The 25,052-nt window shown below is 28.4% G+C and overlaps 1 protein-coding gene across 2 annotated transcripts in view; it reads right to left on the minus strand.

Annotated features, from left to right (window-relative positions):
* Window positions 1-25,052, minus strand: part of LOC107448572 (zinc transporter ZIP3) — a 197,898-nt gene that overhangs the window by 135,328 nt on the left and 37,518 nt on the right. The window contains exon 2 of one of the 2 annotated variants that reach the window (XM_016063828.3): window positions 11,928-11,982. The exons of the other annotated variant lie outside the window; for it this stretch is intronic. The gene's annotated coding sequence lies outside the window, so the exon portion shown is untranslated. The remainder of the gene's footprint in view (window positions 1-11,927; window positions 11,983-25,052) is intronic. 2 annotated transcript variants of the gene reach the window in all.

The following is a 25,052-nucleotide window of genomic DNA, read 5'->3' on the forward strand; positions in this document are numbered from 1 at the left end:
TATATATATATATATATAAACAACCAGCGTTAGCTATTATACAACCGGCAGATTTTTATTGTTCTCTTTATGTTTTATCGTTTGACAAATCATTTATGACAGACAATCAGTTTTCATTGGTTTGACTAGAATTTTTTCTTGATAAATCGTCATTCATATATCTCATCTTATATCAATAGGCAATTGTTTAGATTTCACTTTGGTATGAACCTACTTCTATGAGGTTGGGAAAGATCTTTTGCCCTAGCTTCGATATATGTTGAAAATTAACACAATTTTGAAAGTTAAAAAAAAAACATTTTTAACTACTGGATTTCCAATTATTTATATATTTATAGGCAACTTAAAAATATGTTCTGTTTTGGAATGAATGCATGCCATGCTATTATATGCAATACAGTAGTATGGGTCGTTGGGCTAAGAAATGGAGGATTTCATCGTTTTCTTCTCCATCGGAAAAAATGTGAGCTAGATTCCCTTTAAAAGTTTTTCATAAAATCGATAAGAGGTTCATTGTTTGTTTTAAGGTCATGGTTCCAAAATTGAATAGGAATAATAATAGGCTATAACGTATTAATTGAATAACGTATAATTTGTCAAAACGGATAGATTGAATAACATATAATTCGGCAAAGCGGATAAATTGAATAACGTATAAATCTGCTATATAGTGCTGGTATTCAATAAATTACGCGCAGAAGTTAATAATAATATTTTTTAAAAATTATTATGCTTCCTAAAATTTAGTTTAGACAATTTTAAATAATGTAGTACAAGAATACGATGCAAATATCCTTTTCTAGTAAACCTGGGAAATGAATTTGATTAGATAAGTTACTTCGTCTGTCCGAGTTCAAAATTACGTCGAATATTGTGTTTGTGTCACGTAGCTTTCTAGATAATCATATTTCTTTCATCTCTCACGTAAAGCATTGTCTTCAGATAATTTAATGGCTTTTACAGTCAAGAAGCTGTATGATTTCTACAACATCTGTCTGACCTTTAGAATATGTAATTAAAAGCATCTTTATAAAGTAAAATTAAGTAAAAGAATGAGGACGAAATCTATAAAATTAGTAAAATGAATTAAACAACAAACAGTTTTCGAGAAAGTTCCTTATGAGTGAAATTAACTCTGTTTACCATTAAAATTATTTCTGTCATTTGTAAAATTTTCGAAAGTAATAGTTGTTTTTAACCTTCAATTAAAATGCATATTAAAAAGTACTAAGTTAATAATGTGTTTCAGAATGTAATGTTAATGTTCCCTTATTTTAACAAAAGATTTCAATTAATTTTAGATGTATTAGAAATCGAAAGTAATAATGAAATTTTCTTTAGACAAATTAAAGTTAAGTTAAATTACAATAACAATATCGCATGATAAAGCACAAAAAACGATATAATTCTATATCGCTTCGGCGATATAACGAAAAACATGTAAGACTAATACACAGAAAAAAATATCTAGTGAAATTACTCTACTGTACGAAAATAACATTTCTGGTTTAAAAAAAAAAAAAAAAAAAAAAAAACAATTCTGATGAATAAGACCAATCTACACTATTTAAACTATTCATTTGGTAGTTTTTCCATTCATATGGTAATGGTTTACCAGAAATTCTGTTTTCAAAATTAAAGCTCATATTACTACATATTTAGTAAAAATACAAAACTGAAAACTAAACTCAACCGAATAACCAAATAACTCCTATTCTCAGTTACCTCCACAAAACCCAAATAAAATTTTTAATGTATCATATGGTAAAAGATCTCAATATCAGTAACCTTTACAAAACCCATTATTTGTAAAGCTTATATTAAGCTTCATCAAATTTTAAGAGCATATTTAAAAGTACAGATCTTATGCATTTTTTTTTCAAAATATAAATTCTCCAATTTCAACTTAGGTACATTTAGGTTTTTTAATGTAGCATTAAAGGAAACGAAGGAAATAAAAATAAAAATATGACCACCGAAGCCGACGTTTTCAGGGGGTACTGGCCCCGGTAGCCATAAAACAAAACCTTTTGTATTGAGGAAGAAGCAAATGCCTAAAATAACTCCCTCAGTACCCCGAAGGTTTCGTATAGAAGTCCAGGAAAAAACATGAAATACAAAGAACCAATTTAGAAAAGAAACTCAAACAAAATCATCAGGAAATATTTCCTTCGTTTTCTTTATTGCGACATTTATTCTTTTTTTGAAATTTCTGCTGCTTTTTAGCTCGTTTTTTTCAAAGAAGTTTTATCTATTTAGAATTTTAAAAATTTTTGTTATTTTCTTTTAGTATGAAGGTTTCTTAATATTATTCTTCTACTTTTTAAAAATCCTTTAAATTTTTTGTCTTTTTGACATAAAAATCAATCTACTCTTTTTATAGTAAAATAAATCCACAGCCAACAAGTAATAAAACTAGCGTTAGTTGTGCATTGGTTCAATTTTAATTAAACGCATTTGTTGAAAACCTTAAGCTAAAATGGAAAAAAATGACAATAATTAAAAAAAGTTAACAAATAAATCAATCAATTGAAAAGAATTTATCTCACTGCCGATGCCCTTAATAAACTTAGCTAAATTTATTGCGAATCAACTTCCAATCGCACTTTGAATCCCGCTCACAATAAACGAATTCAAAAAACTATTTAACGCTTCTCAGTGGGTAACATAACAACGTTAGTAGTTTTTTTTTCACAAATTTCTAGATTGGTGTCCTTTAAAAGTAATGTATTGACTCCAATAGCGGTTAAATATCTCGGATAAAAATTTAAGCTTACATCGTTAAAGAAGCTTTAGAGCCAAAAGACTCCAGAGTAAAAATAAATTTTCTCAATTAAAAGTAAAAAAAAAATAAATAATTACAAAAAAAGTAATTTCTTCAGCTATTATTCGAAACACGATTCAAAATACTATTGCCATTCATGGAGTGCTCGAAACTATTTTGTTCAGTTAAAATCTTTTATTTCTTCCATCCTAAGATAGTTTAAATTCAGTAAAATGATTCTCTCTTTTACCGAGGGAATTTTAGAATTTACTTTGGAGGTAATTTAAAAGTCTTTCGACGTAATATTTGCACGGGAAATATTATTTGGAATAAATCTATTCTCAGAAGAAAGAAAGAACATTTGAACGCTTACACAATATAAATACAAAGTATTTTCCTTCTCGAAGTTTAAAATCTTGATATTTATTGTTGCAAGATTAATGCGCATTTTAAATTATTATGTGTATATTTAAATTTAACATCACATAGCCTGTCTAGAAGGCATTAGAACACAACATTTATGTAAGTGAATATAAATCATTACTAATCCTTATCATATTCATCACCAGCATTTTAGGCTTATCGTATCATTAAGTGTGATTAGGTTTTCTTACAACAATAAACATAATTTAAAGATTGACTATTTTTGAGAGTTTTTCGATTAAAAATATTTCATTTATTCAATAAGTAATATTTACAAGACTTAATTAAATATTTTACCTAAAATTAAATTCAAGTTAAAATCAATTCAAATAAACAAAAATATTTTATTAAATTACCAAACTATTAATCTGAAATTTAATTATAAAATTCACTTTAATAACAAATCTAGTATTGTAAGAACCTATAATTATTAAAACTACTTCTGGAGATCAATAAATTAAGAAATCAAAATTAATTGAATATGTTTTCTAACAAAGATATGCCTTATTAAAAAGCACTTTAGAATTATTAAAAGTATTATGCTTAGAAAACATGAAGAATATTCCAGAATAGAAGAGGATGTTTAAGGATGTTATGAAGAGAAATGTACTCATGCAAAATAAATAAAATACATTTGATTTATTTTGTTCTCCAAGTTTAAAATATATCGTTGCTTTTGTATAAGATTTAAAGATTAATATGCATTTAAAATGTCCTTATATGTTTTCACATATGAAACATTTTCCATCATTCTTTTGAAGTTTAATAATAGGAAATTTGCGTCAAAGAATGAGAGTTGAATTTATCATTATCCTTTCTGCCTTCAAAAGAAAATAAATAATAAGCACTCAATAGCTTCACCATGACTGGTTCGATATATTTTAAAGCTTAAAAATGTATCGGAGAAAGTATTCAGTTATGCATTAAATTAATTAAGGGTTCACAATTGTATAAATAGTTATTTGATGTTTCTGAGTATTGCGAAAATCTTTTCAGACATATGCATTAAAAATAAAACTAAACGCTTTCCTGATACTATTTTTTAAACTGGATACCAATCTTTATTCAAAAGTAAATATCTATAAGCAATGCCTAAAAGTTAATAAAGTAAATAAATAATTAGTATTTAATTTCATAACAATTAAGAAATAAAATAATATTTAGGTCTTTGACACATTTAAAGAAATCAAATACAAATAAACTCCTTTTGGTATACAATTATTTTTTCAAGAACTATATAAATGAAACTTAAGTTTTAATGAATACAATCAAGAAAAAAAGTTTTAAATAGTAAAATAGCATGTCAGGTTTTATTGCATGCTCTGTAATTTAGTGTGATAAATAGATGATGGTCATAGCAAAGAAATAAAGAGAAAAACTAAAGATCATTATATAAAAACATTCCGCAAGAGCCCATTTCTGCCCAAGGGGGTCATTTCAATTTCATGACTTATGGCATAATTGTAGCGATGTGGTCAGCATTGCGCACAGGCCACCTTTACTTCCCAGACAAGCTGCTACCCATTGAAACTGAATGGACTTCAAACCAGCAATGAGGATCGACGCTCAGTTCTTCACAATAACAGTTCTTGAGCGGTAATGAGCGGTGGTGGCTCAAAGGGATAGAGCGCTCGTCTCCCAATGAAGTACCCAGGTTCAATCCCAGCGATAGCAGGTCGATACGAATTCCGCACCCGGCTTGTACTGACCACAGTGCTGAGGTAAAATTTAATGAGTGGTAGACGGATCTTGACTTTGAGTCCCTTTGCCGTCAGGCTAACCATGAAAGTTTTTTTTTATGGTTTTCATGGTTTTCCTCTCCTTGTAGGAACTTGTCTTCCAAAGTTCCATGAAGAAATCCTCCATGAAAGCAAATTTAACCCAATACTTGATCCAGGAGTTCCCTTGTCTTCTAGATTGGGGTTAAAATTACAAGGCTACAGAGTTGAATATCAGTAGCCGTAGATCCTAAATTGGGTCGGCTGTTCAACGACAGTTATAAAATAAAATAAAATAGCAGTTCTTATGAGTAACATAATACTATAATAAAGAATGCTCCTAGATTTTAATATTAAAATGCTTCTGTACTTTGTCGCAGCTTAAATTAACATTACAATATTTAAATTGAATGGCATACGATTATACACTGAAAAAAAATATTTAGTCAAAACTACCAGAATATGGTAAAATTTACCATGATTCTAGCTCTATGGAAACACCAAATAACTCGATAATTTTAATCCAAGCACTATAGTAATGATTCTCGCAAAATTAATAATAATTTTTAATATTCCTTTATGATTAAATTTGGCAAAAGAGAATAAGTTGGTAATTTTATTATGATACATTAGAGCATGGCATAAAACCATTTAATCGGTTATATTTACTTTACAGTTTCGTATTTTTTACTAACTTTGTGACAACAAGAACTATAATTTTGATAACCTGAAATTCCGGTAAACCGTTACCATACAAACAAAACAAAAATCAAATAAGGGGCTTAAATATCATATATATTGGTTTTGTTAACCAAAAGTCATAGTGTTTTTTTTTGCCAGAAATGTCACTACCATACATACGGTAATTTTGGCGGAATTTCTTTCTTCGCTAACAATATTCAAAATAAATAAATGCATATGCACTTTGATATTTATTTCAAATCAATTGATATTTCTAAAATTTATTATTGTACTTTTAAATTTTATTGATTCCTTTTCAAAAGTCTTTAAAGCACCCGCAGCAATTTCTATGGGAAAAATAATGTACCTTACACATCTGTTATTTTAATAATTTATTCCATTCCCCATAAATCAAAAAATAAACCATACTATTCAGTCATCTGACTAATTCTATGAAAAATAGAAACTACGCATTAGCATAGCTCTTGTTAGGAACAAAATGAAGATTAGCATACCTCTAACATTTAGAGAAAGTTGGCTCCATATTAACTTACGCAGAAATCACGTTCCTTTTCCCACGAGTGAGAATAATTCGCAAAACTTTCACAGATATGTTTGGGAATATAAACAATACCACTCCATTAAATAATTACTTTCTTTTACATTTTAGTGAGATTTGTTAGAAATGCTGAAGAAGTTTACTACAATGATTAAGCTGAAAACAGATAAATATATATATATATATATATATATATCATACATTGGTAGCAAAACTATATGAAATTTTGTTTTGCATGAAATACCAAAATTATTTTCACAAATAATTTATTTTCAATGATAATAATTAAATCATACGGATAAGGTCATATTATTAGGCCTTAAAAATTTAATTCTGCTTTGGTTCTTGAGAATTTAAAATACATTTTTATTAAATTAAAATTACTTTTATTTCAAGTACTTTCAAAGACAGACTAGAACATTTGCTCGTCTGAGAGGTAATAAACAGTTTTTATTGAATAAAGAATCTTGGTTATATTGAAATAATGTTGCGATGAAGTCAATCCATGATAAACTACATATGAATTGGAACTTTACTCCAGCAATGATAAACTCACTGAAAGCAAACAAAGGGTAATTTGAAATACAAGCATTACAGCGAAAGAGAAGACATAGTCTCGTAAAGCGCTTTTAGATTTCTATTGATAAAACATATGTAAATTTATGTTGCACATTAATATTGCACATTATATTGTACATCTGTTTAACTTAAATTTCGCTTTCAAGTTCGCACGAACTCTTTTTTGAACACGAAACTTTTACTTTAAGAAGTTTGTACTGATGATGAAGTTGAAGGATATGAAGTTTTTACTGTAACCATTCACTTCACGCTTTTTAAAAGTGAATAACAATTTTGTCATATTGGTCAAAGAATGTAGGAAAAATACGGAAAAAATCTTTTATTTTTTGGGGAGAGAAAAAAACTTTTTGCAACTTTGCATAGCTGCAAAACTACGTGTAAAAAAGACATTCCCACAACTGCCCGTTATAGGCAAGGGTGGTCATGGAGGTCAAGTCTCACAGTATTGTGACTAACGGTAGGATTGTGGCAATGAAGTCAGGACAGCGCACAGGCCGCCTTTACTTCCCAGACAAGCTGGGTGGGTTTCAGGCAACCATTGGGGATCGAACCCCAATTGTTCACAGTGACTGTTCAGTGCCTTAACCACTGAGCCACTGCGGGTCAGTGGTTAAGTCACTAAAAAACTACGTGTGCCATGTTATAAATTCACTGATACCCAACGTAAATGTATTACGTACGTGTTTATACCCAGAATTATATAATGACTATGAAATTCGACACTTTAAAGTTTCTATAACGAGAATAGAATTTTTATTTTGATATTTTCATTCAGAGCAGCAATTAATCCTCTTACCTAAAGAACAGCAAAAATCAAACTAACGAAGCTAACAACGGGGAAACAGCACGTCCAACAACGCTGGAACTAACACTGGTGGTAACATTATATTCCCGTAATAAAACAAGCCCCTTTGCACATGTGCAAAGCAGTTTTCAATGTTAAATTATAAATTACAACCAACAGAGAAAATCTAGTTGAAACTTAGATATGCAAAGGGGCGTAGTGAAACGTAATGATTAATGTTTTTAATCAGAAAAATTACTTTTTTATGATCACACTTATTCGAAATTTAGGAACGTGATAAACAATAATATCGCTTAAATTCCCTGCAATCTTACACTGAGAAAAAAATGTGGTCAACCAAGCCTGAGTATGGTAAAAAATGCCGTATTTCTGGCATTACACTAGAACACTAAATAGCTCAGATTTTTATCGAAGCACTTTAGTAAATGATTTTGATAAAATTAATTATAAAATATATTTTCAGAATATATGATAAAATTTGGCAAATGTGGTAAAATTCGGTGATTTTATTATAATATCATAAACTATGGCATAAAAACCATTCATTCAGTTAAATTTACTTTTCAATTTTCTATTTTTTACTAAATGTGTGGTAATAAGAGCTATAATTTTGTAAATCTGAATTTCTTGCTACAATATTAGCGAAAAAATGACCAACTCAATAGTTAAAATGCCGCATATATTGGTTTTATTAATTAGAATTATGTTTCTTTTTTTGCCAGAAATGTCATTACAATACAGTACAGTAATTTTACCAGAATTGTTTTCTTCGTATAATATGCTACTAAGTCAAACCATATTATATTATTTCTCAAACTTAATAACATGATATAAAGGTTCAATTTGAACTGATAAATTGTTAAATTTTTTACCTAATTAATGATGCGGAAAATTTGCACAGCATTATGGTTTACGAAACCGTAAGTAAAATTCAATGTTGAACCTATCATTACAAGAGTGTATCTAAATGTGAGGACGTTCGCTACGAATACATTTATATATATAAACAAAAAAGATAATTTACTATTCGTTATTTATCACCTGGTGATTTTAAGAAGAAACCCGGGCAGTAGCCGGGGAGTGCCATAATCTAATAAATATTTAGAGTCATGGAGAGGGCGAATAAACTCTATAAGCCATATTTTCTACGAAAATGGAGAGAAATACGCACTATATTTTAATAAGAAACATAAAAAATGTCACGCGGCTATTGCGTGTAGTCAAACTTACGAAGCAGAACGAATAACATAATACATACCTTCAGCATAAGAAAGAAACTTGATGACGCAAAAACTCTTGGCTTCATTTTTTCCCCTCTAATGGGGTGAAATATTTGCTTACGGCTTCTGAGTGTTGCATTTTTTTATTTAAATTTATGGTATATCGATTTTAAATTTTACCTATTAAATAACAAATTGTTATTAATTGGTATTGAGTTTAAATTATAACAATTGTTCTTTATAGCAGATTGCCAATTCTGTAAGTATAAATCTATCTGTATAGATACTGCATTGAGAAGAAAAATTTGATTAAAACTACCAAAGTATGGTGAAATTCATCGCAGTTTTAGCTCTGTGCGAACACCAAAATGCAAGAGGATTTTTACCGAAGCACTTTCGTAATGATTTTGGTAAAATCAACAATAAAATATTGGTTCATAATATGTGTTAATATTTAGTAAATGTTGCAAAATTTTCTAACTTTATCATGATACCCTGAAGCATTGGATAAAAACCATTTACTGGGTTAAATTTATTTTTCAAGGTTGTATTTTACTAAATGTGTGGTAATAAGAGCTATAATTTTAAAAAAACAGAATTTCCGTTAAATCTTTACCATATGAATGGTTTAAATATTTAAATACCGTATGTTTTGGTTTTATTATCAGAAATGTCTTTACGGTACAGTGCGGTAATTTTACCAGAATTATTTTCTTCATATGTGGTTAAAGTTTAAAACAAATTTATGGAGAAAATGGAAAATAATTTTGGGAAGCATACTGTAAATATGGCAACTCTTATAAGAAACAAAATAAAGAGTTACTTTATCCTCTTCATTACCTTGGTCTACATATGTGGACCTTCTTTTTTTAGCTTCTAAAAACACGCTATAAGGAAATTTGCCGTTTTACTTTCACTTAAATATTGAATTTGTTAAAATAATTTTTTAGTACAGCCAATAAAAATGCACAGTATATATCAGTCTAATTAAAAAAAAGAGACTTTAATAATATAAAATATAATTTTATAATTAAGTGAAACCAAATCCAAGTGTGTGTTTTTATACTTTTTTTATTAAAAAATGTTAAAAATAGCATGATGCCCTTATGAATTTTTAATCTTTTTAATTAAGCAAGAGTTATTCACACAATTAATTCCTGCATACTATACTCTTGCAGTCTTATCTTACATTTTCGACTAACGGCTTCTTTCAGAATTATCTCCCGAGATTTTTCTTTTATTCTGTGTTCTTTTTCCAATGTTTCCTTTTTTTTATTTTATATTTTTCATACAAAAGCTTCCAAAATATTTTTTCTACAGTCTATCAACAAAACATCTTCCCCAAATGTCTTAAAAAACCTATTCAATCCCAAATGGATTCCTCAGATTGAAATGCAAAGGATAAGAAATGTGTAATCTGTTTTGGTTGTGAATGTAGCCTAAATTGTTTATTTTCCATCTGTAAATTATTTAGAGGGTATATGCTAAAAAGTAAACTTTTATTATTTTGAATCTCATTGCTCTTTTTAATTTAATTATTTATTAGTTTGTAACAAAAAAACTACTCATCTCTGATTTTCAGCTTTTATTGTACATATATTCTACGTGAATTATAATCCAAATTTAAAACAAAGAACAGAATCTATTTCAAATATTACTAGAAATAATAATTTTATTTTGAGTATATTTATCAATAAAATTAAAATAATACGGAAATCATATAATAGAAAAAATACGTTAGTATTTCAGTTTAAAAAAACTTAAACATTAAATTAAAAAAGAAACTAATTTCGTCAATTTAAGGTCAAAAATTGGTTACGAAATTCAGTATAGTCAAAATAAGGGAAAAAATTGGTCATTTTTAGGTAAAAAATAACACAAATTTTAGCGCTTATTTAACGGATTTGAGACTACCATTAAATCAGAATAAAACGTTAGGTCGAAACGCTAAAATACCCCTAACCATGTGGCATTTTAACGTTATTTTATTGTTATTTATACTTTTCTCTGCTGCATTGGAAGTAATTTGTGTAACACAATAAAAATGGAGCACTAACAGATCTTTTGATTTGATATATTACGTTAAGTTATTATATATTATAAATAACAAATATATTACTTACAAATAATACTAATAAGTACAATATAAACCTTTAAAGGTAAAAACCTTATTATAAGCTTCAAGGCAAGCATGCCTACAAGCATTATTTCACTGAGCATTATTTCATTAGTAGCAATTTTTCTGTAAGATTTTGTTAAGTTATCAAAATTCATGAAATTAGCAGAAAAATAAATTTTAAGGGAAATATACTTACTATAAAAGTCACGCAAATGAAATGATTTGTAAAAAATGAAGGAAAATCTTTTTGTTTAGCTTTTATTATTTTATACTAATATAATGTTTTATATTAAACTAATTTGAGGCAAAATATTTACCAAATAATGGTTGATACCTGCTGTCTTAAAAAGTTTTTAAGGAAATGTTTATTTAAAAATAATTTATATGAAATTTATATTGAAAAATAATAATATTCGTGAACTTAAGATGATATTAAAATATCTCCCAAAAAAGAACATAAGGTATAAATTATGGAAAGATCGTTATTTTACACAGAAAATAATTTAAGGTATTCTTGTTAATTTAAGAAAATAAAAGCAAAGAAATTAAATTTACCTAAAACGCACCGAATATTCGTTCAATTTTCAATTAATTAAACTATCATACTTTCACGCGTGAAGAAATAACCGATAAAAAGTCTTTTGCTGCATTAAATTTCATACCTTAACAGCATCGCCTTTACATATTAATTAAACTAATTCCTTCAAAAACACATTAAGAACTCACAAAAACTAAATTGCTGTGTATTAGAATAATTAAACCATACAAACGATATAAACCTTTTTTTTATTTTAATTTTATGGTACCTAAACGAAAAGCAGATCTATAAGGTTCCTTCATTTCCAAGCAATCGCCTTCTGATAAGGAGCATTGAGGGACGGAACATTAATCTTTAAATAATTAAATTCATTGAACTCTACTAACCGCTGACAGATTCAGTTTTTATTCACGCTTAATGATGGATGAATTCTATTTATTTAATGATTCAATCTGGTAATCTCCTTCCTATTTTAAATACCACAATAAATAACAAAAAAAGAATAATCAAGTAGAATCTACCTCTTCAGTTGATGGTTTCAGCCTTGAAATTGGGGATTAGATAATAAATTTGCGCCTGTAAAAAAAAGGAAAGAAAAATGAATCGAATTATTGTTAGAGCTATGTATTATAAGCAAACATTTTATTTAAACTGTCAAAACTAATGTTAGGGTGATTTGGGCGAGGAAGAAAAACAAAGTTATCAATTTTTCTGAAATAATAACAAAGTAAATATAAAACAAAAGGAAAAAAATTTGTCTATTCAGAGAAAGTATTTTGAGCGTCTGATTTAACATAGTTTACCGAAGCTCTTTCGCTAAGGTAAATAAAAAAGCCACAATTTAAGTGCCTTACCTTTGAAGCAAAGCTATAATTTTAAAGTATATGTATACCATCTTGTCGTGAAGAATTATCCGGGCAAATAACTTAAATGTTTTAAAAGTTATTAAACTTTCTTAAAAACCACCAATTTAGCAAAATTTTCCCCCATAGATAAAAATTACCAAAATCACTGCCTTATTCTCAGTTTCTGTATATTTTTATGAGTCCAAATAATGAGACATTAGAGTAAGATTTTAAATATTGAAAATTAAGACCGCAAATCTTTTTTCTTTTCACAAAATTGACGCTTTTCTCTATATTGATGTTTCGCGACTTTTTCTGAATTATCATCAAGAGATAGGCTAAACTTGATCTAACAGTCAGGCATAATTGTTGCACACTTACAGCAGTTATGAAAATAGCATACAATTTGCAAAAAAGTATCACTTCATATGACGATAAAGCATTTGAAAAGCCATTCTACACTGTTAAAATTTCCATTCTAAAACTACGGTAAAATAACTGGCAACTATCTTGTCCATCCGATTACTCGTAAAGTTTTAGGTAAAGAACACTTTTTCCATTATGGACCATTGAAACCATTTACAAAAAGTATGGTTATAGAACCACGAATACAAAACTATACGGTTTTTTAACCATTTACTACTAGCATTTTTCACAAACGTAAAAAAATTATAATTATTATTCAACTAGACATAGGATCTCGGCTTTTCGTAAGGTAGTGGGCATTGGAGAGTACCGGTACTGGAAATTCTTCATGTGTTGAAGGGAATGTAGGAAACATTGTGGTGTCAATACTAGGACTCGAACTCCAGGTCTGCCTGTCATGAGATTGACGCATAAGCCCACTCGGCTATGATATGTCCGTAGTTGCAAAGAACTAAGTAGCTTAATTTGGTGGTTCTAGTGGATGCGATAAAATTCGGGTAGTTTAACCATAAAAAAATGGTAATCAAATTGTTAAAGTTTGAGAAAAACTGTTTATCAACTGCTTTCACCTAATACGGTTAAGTATTAGGTGAAAGCAGTTGATAAACAGTTTTTCTCAAACTTTAACAGTTTGATTACCATTTTTTATGGTTATTTGACTGTTTTGATTAAATATGGTAAAATAACCATTCAATAAATAGTTATTAAACCATTTTTTCAGAGAAATTTCTAACAGTGTAATAACATTAAATAAATAATCCTAAGAAACTGAAGCGGTGAAATATTACCTTATTGAAACCTTCATTCGCTTCAAAAATATACGAAGATAAAAAGAACAGTCGACATGTTACAAGCACTTCAAAAATAGGAGCCCATTTTTAAGACTTGGCAAAACGTCTTGAAAATGAGAGACAATTTTTAAAGCACTTGAAACATGTCGACTGTTTTTTCATATTTGTATATTTTTGAAGCGAATGAAGTTTTCAATCAAGTAATAGCGAAGTAGCATATTTAAAAGTAATCTCTACAACCATTATGAATGCATATTTATTTCGAATTGTATAAGAAAAATTAAATATCCTACTGAGAAATAAAGGTATTTTTGAAGGTCTTTAATGAGGCCCCAACATAAATACTCACACAAATTACAACTAAAGCATATGAGACGTTAGTCCTCACACACGATTCATTTGACCAATAAATAGTACATGTTTGTCAATCTATCTACTTTTCTTCTTATTGTCTATCCAAATCTTTTCGCCTATTTCCTTTTCGGGACAGTAGTAGACTGCTTTTAGTGGACTTCACTCTATTCCATATGATGGTTAATTCTGGGAGATACTAGAATTTTTGATATTGTGATAAATCATCCGAAAACTTCGATATTTTTTGATAAATCACGATATTTTTGAACATAACTGATTTTTTTTTTAAATTTAAAGACACTGTTTTGCTTTCTTTCCTTACAAAAGTTTCGATAATGAAACACTCAATAACGATGATTCATTTAGCCCAACTGCTCTGATTTCAAAATCCTTGAACTGTGAAACACTGAAACTGAAGCAAATGATCATTAACTGAAAAAGCTTTATTCATTGAGTTAGTCACAATATTATCGTTGACAATATTTACTGATATTATAATTGTAGATATTTTTCGATCTTAATATTTATCATTGTTGATAGTTATCGATATTCATCGTATTCACGATATATCGTGATCATATATATTTTATCATTATCGCGATTATTACAAAATATTTATATATCACGATATATGGATACATAGCCAAGATCTAATGATGGAAAACTTTTTTATTCTGTCAAAATTTGTACCTGGAGATCGAAGTCTGCTTTCATCATTTGCCTAGGTATGACGGGTCGTTAGCTAGACTCTTTTTTATATTTTCACCAAGTCCAGGATGGAATCGAAAAATAGGTTGGCATAGTCAATTTGACCATTGACCATTTTTATTTTAATTTTGTTAATTGTACACGATATTGATAATTTTGGGTTGATTAAAAGCTAATTTTGAAAAGTCACATTTCATCCACACACGTTCAATGCTTTTAATTTTCATAAAAATTATAACCATTCTATTAAAGGTCTTTCTCAAAATTACCAATGACTTCTGCTAGCGCAAAGACTTAATTTTTATCCTCTTCCATGAGAATAGAGTGCAGAAATGCTTGCCACAGTAATATGGAAACCTCTTTGGGTGAGACTGTACAGTTCATCTTATAACCACAGTACCGTGTTAATCTTACTCAAACGGTACTTTTGAATGTGTGGCAACAAAAATAGCAAACTACAAGCGCATGATTGGTGACAAGCATGAAAAATGAAATTTTGATCAACACCTGACATAGTCCACCACAACACTTCAAACATCAAATTACATCTGTCGTCTATATCTCATTTAATGTCATAAAAGCTTTAGAAAATAGGCTTTTTTTGCAATGTTGAGTTGACTGAAGCGATTTGTTGCCAGGTGTGACTTCCAAAATTTGTACATATATGTACAACTTACCTTCATTATTTCCATCACTATGTAACCACTTAATATGTGCACGTCTTCATATATATATATATATATACATTTCCTCAATTGACTCATATGCAAATAGTTCTACATTTTTCAATTTTCTCTGTTTCATTTTATGTAATTACACATGTTAGATATTGTTTTTTTTAAACAATTCAGATATTTTATTCATGTAAACCTTTATGAGACGTATTACATCTGCCTTATCACCAAGCACTATAACTTCGATCAGAACAATTATTATTTAAGGCAATTTTTCTAAAACTAACATTCATTATTTTTTTGTACTTTTAATTATAAATTATATGCTTATATTTATCTATACTAAAAATATGTAAAGAAGCATTTTCCATAACGACATCTAATTGTAATTAAGGTCTTCGATTCACAAAATCATTAAACTTTCTTCATAACAAATTAAATGAAATCTTGTTGTTAAGCACTATATTTTAAGTGTCTCTTCACAGCACGTTACGAATTACGAATAAAATAAAAACCTAGAACAACTTTTAATCAAATGAGTAGATTTTCACGCGCTAAAAATAAAATCTTAATGAAAGAACAACAAAAAATCGCAATTAATGTGTCCAAAGTTAGCATTTGATTACGAATTTCGTCGCTCAATCGTAATTCCTCTGAATAAACATCCCTTGTTTACTAAGGATTTGTAATGAGAACTCTCAAAACACTAGAGTTGCAATATGGAAATTGTCGCCTAAGCAGTTTATCTAGGAGAGCTAGTTTAACTAGTAAGAAGTTGGACACTTATTAATAAAAAATATAAGCATTTTTAAGTTGCAATCAAATTTTACCATATAAAATTTCCTTCTCCTATATTGTGTATTTTTCTATTTCTAATAACTATGAATGCATTTTCATTAATTAATATTTAAAAAACTGAAAATATTAACTAACTGTTAAAAATAATTTCTTTCATGAAATTAATTTTCTCTAAGTTAGGATAATAAATGAGTGCAGAAATTTAGTTTCATTAGTAAGGTGAAGTAAGCAAATAAAGCTACGTAAGTAAAATTTATTTTAGACATTTCGAAATGACATTGTAAGTCTATTTTAAGTCGAAATGTGCAAGTTTAAAAATGCTATATGTAACAGGGGGTCGCGTAAATGCTGCGACGAACTTCTAGGGGAGTTAGGACATATCATGAGGATTAAAATTTCATTTTATTTTAAAACGATTTACTACACAGCCTTGTATTTTTCGAACCCAACCTAGAAGACAAGGAAGCTCTTGGTTTAAACATCGGAACAAGCTAGACGTCATGGAAGAATTTTTTGATGGAACTAACCTGCATTCCCGTAACATGCAGAGGGAAAAAAGACGAAAACCACCCATAATCAGCCTGAAAGCAAGGAGGTTCTTACCCATGATTCGTCTACCACTGAAGATATTTAACAAAAGCACTGTGGCCAGTGCAAGCCGATACAGAATTCGTATCAACTACCAACCGCTGAGATTTGAACCTGGGTCACCTCATCGGGAGGCTAACGCTCAATCCCCTGAGCCACTGCGGCTACAGGATTAAAACGGCAATGTCGTCGTACACGGCTAGCGTCAATTCCCGATTATGACCGTCCTATTATTTTGAGCTCCGCTAGCGGCTTATAACGACCTTTCCAGACATCATGGTTTTCTATGCGATTTTAGTCCTGATGACGTACTCTAACTTCCCTACAAGTTTGACGCAACATTTATGAGGCCTCTTGTTATATAAAACGTTTTTAAACTTACACATTACGGCAAAAAACAGACTAAAAAGTCATTTTACAGTGGCTATGAGAGAAAAACCGATTGCAGATTTAAAATCAGCGATATGAAAGTATCTAAGGTCTATTAAAAAATCTCATGCAACAGAAAAAAATGATAATAAATAAATAAATAAATTGTTCCACAGTGTAATCCAATATCTAAAATTTATCAATACATTAATATTTACTTAACAATGATACATATATTTCGTTAGCTTTATTATTACTAAGTGTCTTACTGTTATTATATATTTAAAGAAGTGCTTAAAGCTACCGATACTACCGTGAAAGTCGTTTCTAATTCAAAATAACTGGAATAATTCGATGAATTGATTCCCTTTCAAACAAATGCGATTTTAATATTTTAAAGATGAAACCACTTTCCTGTAATGATGAAAAGTTGAAAGACTTGAGAAGATATCAAATATTACTTATGATATGTATTTTGAAACATTAATAAGGAAAATGAATTTGATTATGTAAGTATCTGATACAATAAGTGCTACTTTAATAAAAATGAGATATCGCTATCTTTCATTCTATACGTTATTGGAATCAATTTATCAAATTTCACAAGAATAATTTGTTTTAAATATGCAGTCTTTTAGAAAGAACTTTAATTTTCTGAAACATGCATTCAAAATATGAAATATCCGTAGGATGGATTTTGAAAAGTATCTCGAATATTTCCTTTTACACTAAATATTTCCGCAAAAATTATTTTCTAAGATGATGAATTCAAGAAGACGTTGCCAGTCGAAATATTATCAATAAAAATTTAGAAGGATAAAACAAACATTGATTTTATGCTTCAGAACTTTGAAGTATGTTCTTGATTGCTTGATTAGTTGCATTATAATCAGCTTTAGGTTCTTAATAAAATTTAGCTTAATATTTTTAGTGTTTACAAAAGATTAAAAAGATACTAAAATTACTAAGATACATTTTTTTTAAAAAAAACTCATTTTTTGGCACTTTGAACTATATATTATGGTTTTAAATTCTTTTTTTTTTTATCAAAGAAGCAGTAAATGTATAAAAAAATTTAAGAAATATATATTTTTCTAAAAATTGCCGTTCTTCGAAAGAATATCAAATGTGTTTTTCACTTGATATATTATGTAAAAGGAATAGAAAATAGTATTGTTAAAGTAAACTAATTTAAAATCTGGAGACAAGTAGTAAATATACTTAAGAATATTTTTTCTATTCTCTTTAGTGATGCTGGTTCTAATTTTTCTGAAAACGCAAGGATAAAAAGTTGATATATTTTAGAAACGTTCACTTTTATTTTGATGCATATTTAGAAAAGAAATTTATGATCTTTTAATATGAGGAAGCGTCTAAGATACAAAAGTTGAACTTACGGATATTACTATTTAGGAAGAGTTCGGTTTTTATAATAACGTATCTTATGATCCTTCTTTTATAAAAATAAAACTGTTATAAATAAATATGAAAAAAATAATACTATAACTTTTAAAACGCATCCCATGAGTTTATAATTTGATATATATGACAGCAAAATTTCTGAAATGAAAAAATTTGATAAGCATGAAGAAAAAAATGTGGTAAAATTCTTGTACTGAATAATACCAGCACTTCCAGTAAAAAAAAAAAAAAAAAAAAAAAAAAAAAAAAAAAAAAAACATAATTTTTGTAAGAAAAACCAAAATATATGATAAGCCACACTGTAAAAAATTCCGGATCAAATTATGGTGTTAAGTACCGGCACTTTGGATGCATCATCTGTTAAATTCATTTTTACTTTAAAATATATCTTAATTTTTGCAGTAATACTTATTTAATTAGAGTGATTAAGTAATTTTAATGAAAATTGTACAGTACAATTTATAGTATATCAGATTATATGTTATATAACATGTTCCAGTAAAAAGGGATTACGGACGGTAAAAAGGTTACATGCACGGTAAAAAAAAAAGCACCGGCATCCTGAATGCCGTTACTTTTTACCTTGATTTTTTACATTGCATTCATTTGGTAATTTTTCGTTCATATGGTAACGATATACCTAAAATTCTGGTTTTTAAAATTATAGTTCTTATTACCGCACATTTAATAAAAAAAAATAAAACTGAAGTGTAAATTTAACTAAATAAATAGTTTTTAATACCATGCTCTAAGGTATCGTGATAAAAATACCAAATTTTATCACATATTATAATACCGTATTTTGTTGTATACTTTTATTCGTATACTTTTACCAAAATCATTACCAAAGATCTTCGGTAACAATTACAGAGCTTTTTGGTATTATCATAGAGCCAGAAACACGTTAAATTTTTTCATATTCTGGTAGTTTTGACCAAATTATTTTTTCTCAGACTAGTATTTCTCTCTGTCGAAAATTATGCTTTACCAAAATGAAAATATTTAAAAATATAAATTTTGAAATACGATACATTTTTAGCTTACAAAGTCATAACAACATCATTTAAAAGCTATATGCATTTGATAATTTCTTTAAGGCTACACGGTACCCTTTTTTAAAAAAATTTTTTAAGGCCTGTAATATTAAAAGTAATAATAGATTTTCATTTGTATTATATTATTAAACTGATTTTCAAAAAGAAAAGGGAAATCGACAAACCACAATTTAAAAAATTTAAATTTTTTTAAAAAATTCAAGATTTTTTTAAATTTTTATAACTTTTTTAATTTTCAAAATTTTTCAGTTATTTTAAATAATATAAATATCTTAGATTATTAGGAACAAAAGTTAGTATGGATTTGATGCTCTGATACTTAGTTGAATCTTAATTATTTTTATCGTTACTAAACACGTGGAAAACCCGAAAATTCTAAAAACTCCAACTTCAAATTTTTATTAAAAAAAATGTATACATCTCACACTGAAATCCATACTAACTTTTGGTCTGTATATACATAAAAGTTTCTACAAAAAATTTCAAGGCTTTATCTTTAAAGGGAAAAAAGCCTTAGGGAATCGAAAACAGTGGCATCAACAAAAAAGAAAGTCTGAGAAAATGACATTTAAAGTAAAGAGAACCATAAAACCAAAACTAAAAATGCTTGTACAGTCCTACTTTCTTAATATATTATAAACAAACTTATTGCTGGTCCAAAAACACTAATTTACTTGAATATTAATAGTATTATATTTTTTCACATTTAAAATTTATATGTAACCTGTATCGGCTAAAATACACGTAACATTGGTTTAGACAAACAAAGCAATAGGATTAAAGAAATAGCTAGCATAATTATATAAATATTCAGTCAATCAAGTATAACAAATATTCTGTTACGAATGTATTTATAAATTAAAAAATATTAGTCTTAAAAAAGACTTTTTATAAATAAAAATTTAGTAAAAACACAACTTTAGAACGCATCCATCAAACACCGAACATAAATAAACAACAATGCTTCTAGAAGTGAAAGTGAAATTTGATAACTTTTGGAGAAAGTGAAAATTAATAATCATCGAAATAAAATAAGTCTTTTTTTGAAAAAAAAAGTTTTAAAATTAGATTTAAAAGAAAACGAAACTAACCACGCCCCCTCGCTTGTCAAATTGTGAGTCTGACACAACTCGGAAAAATCCTAATATCTCTAAAACTAATTAGATCTCAGATGCAAAATTTTTCAACTTGCTTCCCAACCACATTAGCCACCCAAAAATGCAAAAATATTTTTTTGCATATTTTTGCGAATTTTAGGGTACTGTGTAGCCTTAAGTTTTGAAATTCTTTACATCAATTAAATGAGTTAAAAGAGATTTTTCTATAGCACTATGCATGCGTGAAAAGTATAAAAAATATTATATTTATCTTTGAGTAATTTTGCAGGTGTACAAAAATTATGATTTTTGATATAAATAATAATCACTTAATTTTGTAAGACCAAGATTAAAATTAAAATGTCTGATTACATATCTTTTGTCATAAATTTCAACAACAGTATTAATTTCTTTTTAAAATCACCTGCGTTGTTAAAGTTAAACTACATTGTCATAATAATAATAAAAATATCCAAATCGATATTAATGTATATCTTCGTACAAAAAAATTGTCTACACAAAGTAATATCGATTGAAATCAGCTGAGATAATAAAGTTAAAATAGAATAAAATAAAGTCGAAAAATACAAAATGACTTAACAAGATAGGAGCCATTATTAACAAATCTTTTATATTGAAAAATAACAAATCTTCTAAGATCGAGCAATACCTTTTAATTTTCATTAATCAGATAAGAAATTAGATAACTTATTATTCGAGCTCTGGGGCGACTATAAAGATTTTTCATCAAGTGGAAATTAATATTAAAAATGCCAATAACAGGATGCCAATAACTGAATAGACTTTCGATACAGACAGAGTCATTTATCAAAATTTAAAAGCACTTTTTAGTGGCATTCGTTAATAAGTGCTAAACCTTGTCTTTATTGAAATCGAATATTTGAAATATTGGATAAGAATTTTTGATAGTTAACAAATCTAGACGAAGGATAAAAAGATCTATTCTAGTATGTAAATGTTATTGAAAATTATTCCTAATTTTTATGAATTGTATTCGCCACAACTGTGTGAACTGTGACTGTGTAAATAAATACTATCCTTTTAATTGCAAATCTAGTAGTATATTCTTCAAAATACAAAGCAATAGAAAATAAATTACATAATATTTTTTACTAGTATATAATTTTTTTCATAGTATATAATATTTTTTACTAGTATAATATTGTTCTGCTAGTTTTTTAGAAAATAGCTTACTAAATGCTAAACTGGACAGCATTGATTGCTAAGAGAAGAAAATTAAATAAAATCTATTAATGTAACAAGTATATGCAGTCGGTAAAATTTTTATACTGGTTATTAATTCGGTTAAATTTATTATCATTTATTCGGTTAAATTAACTTTTTAATTCTGTATGTTTTACTAAATGTGTGGTAATTAGAACAATAATTTCTAAAACCAGAATTTCAGTAAATCGTTACATTGTATAGTTTGGTTTTTATTACCAGAAATATGTATTTTTTTTTTATTACTAGAATTGTCATTACAATACAGTACGTTTATTTTACCAGAATTTTTTCCTCCGTGTACTTGTCTTAAAAAGTGCATTGAACAATGAGGCATCATCAGACAGAGGCTTTTATCATCAGAGGGCAGGTAGTGTAAAGAAGAATGATATGTTTCTTGTTGTAAATATATATTTTAATTTATGATTATACTCTGTTTTTATAGAACGGCCTTTGTATTTTCTGACATTTTGAATTGTGATTTCTCATGAAACGAAACTCGATTTTTAACGAGTAAATTGAACGAAACGTTGAATTTTAAGAATAGTTTAATAGGTAAAAACAGTGAAAACTTGAAAGAACAAGTAAAACACTTTGGTTGATTTTTTTTAAATATTTCTGCAATGAGAAACAATAACTTAAGTACAGTTCAATATTTTGTAGTCTTACAGAAGACTGATCGTAAGACACTGTACCCAATAGATCATCGTAGTCAAGCATCACTGGCAGCGGTTAGTGAGCTGGTAAATACCAATGATGGAGAGAAAAGACCGAGGGTATGCGGTATCAATCTTCGTTAAATTGTTCTACCGTGAAGTGCTCAACTTTTCGCGTAGGTTGTTGGGGTGCTAAAGTGGGAGAGCCATCTTCTCTGCAGATGATCATAATTTTGATGGTATGTCTTTGGATCCTTCTCAGGCATGTTTACCAGACCACCATCAACAGCACATTTTAGTTCATTTACGTCGCGCTAGGGCTGCACAATTGGCTATTGGCGACGATCTGGGAAATATCCCTGAGAATGATCCGAAGACATGCCATCACAATTTTGATTCTCTGCAGAGGGGATGGCACCCCCGCTTCGATAGGCCGACGACCTGCACGCGAAGTCGAGCACTTTACGGTATAACAGTTTAACGAGGACCAATACCGCACACCCTCGGCTCCTACACAGACTAATCCAAGTGGTCACCCACCCACACACTGGCCGCAGCCAGTGATGCTTGACTTCGGTAACAGTCCATTGTGTAGCTCTAATACGACGTAAATAAAATACTACTACTAAAATAGTTTGCAATCGAAATTAAAATGTCAATAAATAAATTCTTGATTAGAAATATCTAAAGTTTAAAACACTTCTCTTTGGGCAATTTTCAATAGATTTTGTTCTACTTAATGACATTCTACGTGAAAATTTATTACAAAAAATTCTATCTATTTATCGTTAACTGAGTACTTTACATAAAACTTTACAAAATTATGTTTTTTAGCTTATTTTTACTGAAAGGAAAATAAATGTAGTATTTATCAATTAAATAAAAGATTAATAATTTTTTGTAGACCAATCTTAGTTTAAATATTGTGTTTCTATGAGCATTTTAAAATTAATCCCCTTTCAAACTTTACATTGTGCCCTCTATCATATTATGAAAATATTTTGAATACAGAAGCTTAAGATATTGAAAAACCCGTTAGAGTTCTTTTCTCTATTTTCAACTTTTCAAATATTCATTCACAAAGCGGATTGGCAGTTTTCCAATCGTTACAATATCAGATAATATTTAAATTCAGTTACACAAATATTTGGAAATTTATTGTTGACTTAGATATTAGTGTTTAACATTTAGGCAGCTAAGTTTATAGTTGTGGTAAAGTATCCTTATCTGAAAAATATATAAAACAAAATAATAGGAACGGTTCATCATAAATTTATATATTTATAAGGCAAACACACACAAACCACAACATAATACTCGATAACAAGAAAATCTAATCTTAAGCGGAAGCTTAGTGGAATGAAAAAAGAAAAACAATGAAAAAGCGGAATAAAAAAACAAATAAAACCGGGCATTAAGCGTCGTTCGCTTCTGTTCAAATCATTTTCCGCACAAAATTATGAAAAAGTCATTTGTTTCAAAATATTTTTTTTCTTTGAATACATTTGGATTTCGAAACAAAGCTATTTTTAGTCATTTGATATTTTTCAAATAAAACAGAATAGGAGCAGTTTAAATAAGCAGATCCAAGGATTAAATAATCCAATTTTTAACTTTATAGAATAAATATCGATTAACTTCTCCCGCATGAATGCAGCAAAATTACAACAATGTACAATGCAAATTTTATTTATACTGACGCTGAACCATTAAACCGAAGTACTAAGCTTCGCTAAGTACTATTTATTGAATATCCAATAATAGATTTTTGCTCATAAAATAATATTATACATGATCTAACATTTAATCCTACAATGCGCTATGAATTTCAAATAAAAAATTTATTAAACAATAACGTATCAACTAGATAAAAGAAATCTTTTTGGAGTTGTATACAATACTTTTGTTAGAAACGCAAAACAAAAATATAGTCTAACTAAGTTAAAATAAAGTCTGTATAAGTTAATTAAAAAATTTCTACAAAATTAATTATCGTTGACTTCGAACAACAAACAATTTAAACTATGCGTATTTTTAATTCCGTTTAAAGTGAAATACCTTTGTGGGAAGATTTAATTAGCCATTTCATTTTTACATAATTTGAAGGCATGCACTTTCGCGAGCGTTTATCTAAATTTTTAAGTTAAAGCTCATCGCAGGTTTCGAAGATAATAAAATCTCTTCACAAAGGCTTGCAACTGCACTGCATCAGATTTAGTCAGAACTCAAGAGCGCATTTGATAAGGTTAACTGTTTCTTTTTGCGCCTAAACATCACTCCATTGGACTACCTCCTGCTTTTAGCCGTGAATTACACTGGGAAACATTTCTTTTTTTCCGTTGCGAAAGATTTTTTTTAACGGATCTTGGATATTTTCACGTCGCTTATGCGACGTGAAAATATCCAAATCTTCAATCGGTTTCTATCTCCTAACTACAGTTTTTTCGAAATGACATTTTTGGTCTATTTTTTTTTCGAAATTTTCAAGTTTAAATTATATATGAGAGTGGGTCGGCTAAATGTTGCGACAAACTTCTAATAAGAGCACATCATCAGGATTAAAATTGAATATTAACCCATTCTCAAAAATTTCGTCATACGCTAGTCGCTCTTCTCTA

The sequence above is a fragment of the Parasteatoda tepidariorum genome, chromosome X1, assembly GCF_043381705.1.
Source record: "Parasteatoda tepidariorum isolate YZ-2023 chromosome X1, CAS_Ptep_4.0, whole genome shotgun sequence".
NCBI classification, from domain to species: domain Eukaryota; kingdom Metazoa; phylum Arthropoda; class Arachnida; order Araneae; family Theridiidae; genus Parasteatoda; species Parasteatoda tepidariorum.